Genomic DNA, 7,071 nt, shown 5'->3' with positions numbered 1-7,071 from the left:
GTGCTGCCATGATTAGTGCTTCTGTGCTGTCTTTCAGTCCAGTTTTGTCCAGCCACTGGTAGGATTTCTGGTTATCAGCCACCTCCTCTATCTGCCGGTGGTACATACCGTGCAGGGGCCTGTCCTTCCATGATGGTTCCTCGCCTTCCTCCACTTTCTTGGGTTTCTGCTGCCTGAGGTATTCACTGAGCACGATGTCAGTTGGGGCCATCTTCGTGATGTATTCGTGGATGTTCCTTGTCTCATCCTGGACTGTGGTGCTGACACTCACCAGTCCCCGGCCCCCTTCGTTCCGCTTAGCGTACAGCCTCAGGGTGCTGGACTTGGGGTGAAACTCTCCATGCATGGTAAGGAGCTTTCTTGTCTTGATGTCAGTGGCTTCTATCTCCTCCTTTGGCCAGCCTATTACCCCAGCAGGGTACCTGATCACGGGCTACCTTGATCTTAGCCTCTAGCCTCCTTCTCCATGGAGGGTACTGCCCCTTGTGGCTGTTCAACTTGTAGCCAAGCATCTCACTGATCACTGCTGCCGTATTGTAGATCAGCTTGTTAGTGTCAGTAATTGTGGCTGTACGTATCGTCCGTAGTGCTGCATTAACATCATCTAGCAGACCTTCTGAAGGTACTTCACGTAATGGCTTACAGCACTTGGTATTCCCAGGTAGTCTCCCATCTAAGTACTAACCAAGCCCAACCCTGGTTAGCTTCCGAGATCAGACGAGATCAGGTGTGCTCAGGGTTTTATGGCTGTAAGGTATATATATATATATATTAGGGGTGCAACGATATTCGTATCGATATTGAACCGTTCGATACAGTGCTTTCGGTTCGGTACGCATATGTATCGAACAATACAACATTTGTAATTTATTTTATCAACTTTCCTTCTGACGATGCTGTCTGTGTGGAGCGCTCAGTGAATCTGCGTTCGACTACTCCGCCTAGGCTGCACTGTCGAGCGCAGATCCACTGAGCGCTCCACACAGACAGCATAGTCAGAAGGAAGAGCGCAGGGCAAGCTAGTGTGACAGAAGTTAAGCTCTCCTTGCAACATGGCAAATTGAACCTCCCCCACCCTCATTCAGATGTGGCGTTTGGAATTATTTTGGTTTTCATGTGACGTATGACCCTGAAGGTAAGCGCTCATGGACTAAAGTAAAACAGTATGTTGGATGTGCCACGCAATGCTCAATTACATGGGTGGGAGCTAGCGTGTTAGCGCAGTTAGCTCGTTAACGTGTTGGCTGTCTAGCCCCATGCACGGGGCGATCAGGGGTAGCTCGTTAACGGAGATTTGCCGTGTTGTGGCGTTAAGGTCATTTTAACGAGGTTAACCTGAAAGCACTAGTGGGAACACAACGAATATGACTGCACATTTACGCCAACATCATCCTAGTGCAAAGACAAAAACAACAAGCATGCATGCTACAAACTTTACCCGAGTCATTTAGACAGCCGTTAGCACAGGATTCGCCTTATGGGGACCTGATATGTTTAATATGCTGCTGAGAATATAGCCCAGAAGAAGCGGATAGTATAGCTTTTATTTTGGAAAGAGACATTTCTCTGTAATAAACTCTCTTTTCCAAAGATGAGTGATTCCTCAATCAGATACAGGGCTCGCAAAATCGCTAGCCCGACGTCCTGGGGCTAGAGATTTTTCCAATCGGGCTACCAAAATCTATCTCTGCCCTGCCCGTCGGCCTATCGTAGGAAGGAAAAATATATGTCAATGCTTTTGCATTCTTTCGGAAATGTAGCTGGGTAATTATGTCATTGGCATCGGTGAGCCACTGTCAATATGTGACATATTGAAATCGCGTTTGAATTTGCGCTTGTTTTTTGCTTTCACTTTGCAATAGCGTGAACTGTGTATAGAGAGCGACAGTACTGATTGGTGAGTGATGATAATTTGCGCACCAATTCCTCTGACATTGTCTTATTAATCGTTACCTTACTATGCAAACATGACAAGTGAAATCTCCCGCAGCAAGCTTAAACATGTGAGAGGTTGATCGCGCAGAGAATCGCTGACCGTTATGTGTGTGTGTGTAAAAGCAGCAGGATATATATTTTAGTTCTGCTGAGCCAAATAAGACAGGTCAGGGTGAAGAAGTGACAGCCAAAGAAAAGCTTACCACAAAACGGAAAAGTTATGACAAATCAGACTATAAGGCAAAAAGAAAGTGCAGCTTTATGGTTTCATGGACAAAATAATTTCTGTGGCTGCGATATGATGAGCTAAATAACCAGGGCTGCACATAAGTGGTCCGCAGGTGCGCATTCGCTGTCAAAATAAAAAACACGCACAAGGGTTAGGGTTAAATTTAAAAACTGTACTTTTGAGTTAAAATATATATTTATAATTTTAATAAATGACAAATTAAAAAGGCATGAACATTTTATTTTGTATCGAAAAAATATCGAACCGTGACACCAAAGTATCGAACCGAACCGAACCGTGAATTTTGTGTATCGTTGCACCCCTAATATATATGTATGTGTATTTATATTAGGGATGCAACAATACTCGTATCGATATTGAACCGTTCGATACAGTGCTGTGGTTACACAGGCAGGTCTACATCTGCTTAGTAAATATGTTTCCACAGCCAGTAGCAGAGTGGCTAAGTAAATGACTTTTAATCTTTCTTATTTAGCATATAGCATATTACAAACTGAAAGTAATTTTGTCTGGTCTGTGTGTGTGTGTGTGTGTGTGTGTGTGTGTGTGTGTGTGGGTGTCTAGCTGACATTGGTCACGCTGCGTATTTTTTTTTAAAGGAAATTGTTCTCTGTCATTTAGTTGGCAGCCTGGCAGAACTGCAATTTACTCTCTCTAATAGATACATCTGATTATGCACTGATGTCCGTGGATGCACACAATATGAGTACAAGGGATCACAAGGTGTTCACATCGCCACTATGCAGCATCAATCTTTTGTGTTGTTACGTCATTCCAATACAAGGTTGCCTCAGGGGGAGACATCTTCTGCCTTCATTCTTTCGAGCGCACATACACAAATCTGTCAGACCCCTATGGTGGCTGCAGGCTTTGTCATATACTGGTGACAGTAACAGGATGATACATGTGTCAGCAAACTAATCGACTGCCACACGGCCACTGTGGACATTTGGATGGAACCCACTGGTGTCACATTAGCGTTGTCTTTTTATTTAAGGGTTAACATTTTTAAAAGGTACACTTTAAGCCAAAGCTTGAGTAGTTTTGGTGCTGAAACCTAGTGAAAGCGAACCAAAAATTGTGTCCTGTGTTTAAGCTTTAATTTAGTTTCACACTGCATCCTACTGGTGACGTTCTTGTGATTTATGCTATCATCAGCTCACCGCTCTCCGCCTAATGCGTCTTTGTCACTTTTTAAAAGAAGACTGTTAGCTCTCAGAATGAAATACTGCTGCGACTAGTGTATCAATGAACCTATGTACGCCAAAGGACACCTTGTGCATATCTGAGATGCCAGCAGCTTTGACTCTATTTGATGTCCTGGGAAATGAGATGAGATTGCTAGAGCCAAATGTATGGCAAAGCTAACAACCTAAAGCAAGTCAACAATGTACAGTAGATGAAAAAAATGAACAGCTTGCACACTGCAGGACTCCAATTTTGCCTATTTATTGAACCATGAAAAATACGCACAGTTACAGGCCGTGCGTATATATATGCAGGGCTCTAGAGTGCGACCAATTTGGTCGCAAATGCGACCAAATTTTTCAGTGGTGCGACTAAAAAAAAATATTTGGTTGCACCTGTGCGACCAACTGTTCGGGTAGCAAAAAAATAATAAAAATCTGCAACCTTCTCTGTGGTCAACAACAGACACACATTATGCCCCTATCGTGGACTAAACCAATCAGAGATAGTAAGGGGCGGGACCTCTCTGATTGGCCGTGGTCCAGTTGAAAGTGCAGGTGGAAGTGGGAGGTGAGTAGCTTGAATAAAGCAATATCAATTCATTAAATCCTGAATCGACTTTTAAATATAACTGTGTTTTGCCAGAAACGCCAGATTCTCAGATTAAAGCTCACAAAACCATTTCAACAACAACCAAACAGCAAATGAGAGCAGGTACACGGATTCCACACAAAAACGTAAACACAGAACGGAACCGCGCATCAGAATCAACTTTGTCTTTCTCGGCTTTCTCACCCGACGGCCCGTAGACGGACACGCTGTCGGAGCTTAGCGATCCTGATGCGTCCGGTACGCGCTGTGATTACGTCTTTTTGCGCTGATTCTGAGCTGCAGGTTTTGTCTCTCTCCAACCAAAATTCACCAAGCCAGCACCAAAAGAAGCAGCAAACTGCGCTTCACATTTGATCAATGTCGTCATGAATTTTGCTGTTTTGCTTCCACGACTATTAAAATCACACTTCATGCACAGCTAGCTCTCTCTCTCTCTCTCTCTCTGAGTTTCAAGAACAGTTTCCCGTCTCCAATCTCTGTTTTCTGTATTATTCATTCGCTTATTACCCACCAGTCTACCGTTGTTTACAGCGCTGTGGCTGCTGTCTTTTTCTTTTCTTTTTTTCACTTAAATGACCTCGGACAAGAAAGCCTATTTTTTCTGTTGTTCAATACTGAAGAAATTTAAACTTTATATGCAGAACATTGTAGAATATTTTTAAGGTTATCTGCTATAAAAAGCCAGACCAGGAAAATCTCCTTCATGTTTTTCTGTGTTTTATTCTCAGTTACTTTCACACAAAGGCATCTGCTGTGATGTTCACAATTCTGATGAAGTCAGTACTGATAAATGATCAGAATTGTAATATTTCTGAATGTCTGAGGCTAAGTTGAATCGAATCGGGACTTTGAAAACCGGAATCGAATGGATTATAGAAATCAGTGATGATACCCAGCCCTAGTGAGCAGCCTAGGCACGACAGAACTGGATGTAGCTGTAATAGGACAAGAACTATTGCTAACTTTTCTGTTAAGTTAAGGCCTGATCCTTCTGAAATTCATAGCCAGTGCTCTGACACGGTGTCATCAATCTTTGAATGCTGAAAAAGCACAGTGTATCCAGAAAAACACATTATATTATATAAATTATTATAAAATTTGTGTGCTCCTAACTTTTGTGCCGGTACTCCTAACTTTGTAAAGTTAGGCGTACCGGTATGCCCATGGCAAAAAGTTAGTCTAGAGCCCTGATATGTATATATACATATATACCCTTTGACATGCAGCCTGGGTGAAGGTGGGATCTAATTACTAACAATCCAAATAGAAGACAATCCATTCCATTTCCTACGCTTCTGAGGCCTCCAGCATCTACCAGTCAATCAAATCAGTGCTATGTTGTTATTCAGTATGACAGCAATTCTGCTCATGTTAGCATAATTGGTCAGTTTTATCATTAAAAACCTCGTATTTATTTGTTACTATTGCCAACACGTATTGTTTAGCACTTTAGTACTATTGTTTGGAAGGCATGCTTGTGTGTGTACTCCATATTTGGATTCCTCAAACATTAAGACAAGCTGGTTTTATTGTTGAAGTATCATCTCTATTGTCGGTAACTCTCAAGTGTTTTTACACATTTAAGACATCCACTAGTCTAAGCTCCTGGAAAAAAGAAATACTTAGTAAAATCTCTGACAGTTGCTGCCAGAAGCTCTTTGTTCATTTCTGGCTGGAGATACATGGGACTTTTGATGCAGGTGGAATTTCTCAAGGTATTTCTTGAGAGATGTTACCGAGCAAAGGATAAGATGTTCATGTTCCTCATACACAGAATCCTTGTGATTTTTTATTGTTTCTCTCCAGTGTGTCGTTGTGATTGTTTTTGTTTTTTCACTGAATGTCACTGTGAAAAACATTCTCAACTTTTAGGATGTATAAGTTGGGTTTGAGATCCTGAGTCACTCCTTTACCCTTTGTCCAAAGTGCAACTAAATGTACGTGACCTTGTCGAGTAAAACCCTTCTCTGAGCTTTGTGTTGTAGTTTAAAAGGCACTGGTCTTCAGGTGAAATTAGTGGTGGTGAGATTTGTCTTTTTCTGCTTTTCTAATCTCTTACACCTTTGAAAGCTTTCATTAGTAGCTTTGAGTTCTGGCTCCTGCATTAAATTCCATTAACAGCTAACTGGAGGCCCACTGAACAAAATCATATCAACTAGCCCAAATTGCAGCTGATTTTGTTGTTGAGCTCTGCCTTAGTTGTTGAGATTCATCAAATTGCCTCAAGATTGTATTAATTTCAGCAAATTGGTAATTATTATAATTTGCACACTCAGCCAAGTCCTAAACTTTTTTTCTTTTTAGCTTGGCATTGGCAAAGTTATAATTAAACAAACTTTGTGCAAAATTTAAAAAAGAAAAAAAACCTACTCTTTATATAATAGCATATACAGTGGCTTGCAAAAGTATTCGGCCCCTTGAACTTTTCCACATTTTGTCACATTACAGGCATAAACATGAATCAATTTTATTGGAATTCCACATGAAAGACCAATACAAAATGGTGTACATGTGAGAAGTGGAACGAAAATCATACATGATGCCAAACATTTTTTACAAATAAATAACTGAAAAGTGGGGTGAGCGTAATTATTCAGCCCCCTTTGGTCTGAGTGCAGTCAGTTGCCCATATACATTGCCTGATGAGTGCTAATGACTAAATAGAGTGCACCTGTGTGTAATCTATTGTCAGTACAAATACAGCTGCTCTGTGACGGCCTCAGAGGTTGTCTAAGAGAATATAGGGAGCAACAACACCATGAAGTCCAAAGAACACACCAGACAGGTCAGGGATAAAGTTATTGAGAAATTTAAAGCATGTTCAAGGCTACAAAAATATTTCCCAGGCCTTGAACATCCCACGGAGCACTGTTCAAGTAATCATTCAGAAATGGAAAGAGTATGGCACAACTGTAAACCTACCAAGACAAGGCCGTCCACCTAAACTCACAGGCCGAACAAGGAGAGCGCTGATCAGAAATGCAGCCAAGAGGCCCATGGTGACTCTGGACGACCTGCAGAGATCTACAGCTCAGGTAGGGGAATCTGTCCATAGGACAACTATCAGTCGTGCACTGCACAAAGTT

At 41.8% G+C, this 7,071-nt stretch overlaps 1 pseudogene; it reads right to left on the bottom strand.

Moving 5' to 3' along the window:
* Positions 1-636: 636 nt before the first annotated feature.
* On the bottom strand, positions 637-755 carry LOC120717960 (annotated as a pseudogene).
* Between the last annotated feature and the right edge of the window lie 6,316 nt (positions 756-7,071).

Source organism: Simochromis diagramma, unplaced genomic scaffold (assembly GCF_900408965.1).
Source record: "Simochromis diagramma unplaced genomic scaffold, fSimDia1.1 OVJJ01000510.1, whole genome shotgun sequence".
NCBI lineage: Eukaryota > Metazoa > Chordata > Actinopteri > Cichliformes > Cichlidae > Simochromis > Simochromis diagramma.
This window is presented reverse-complemented; position numbering and strand designations above follow the sequence as displayed.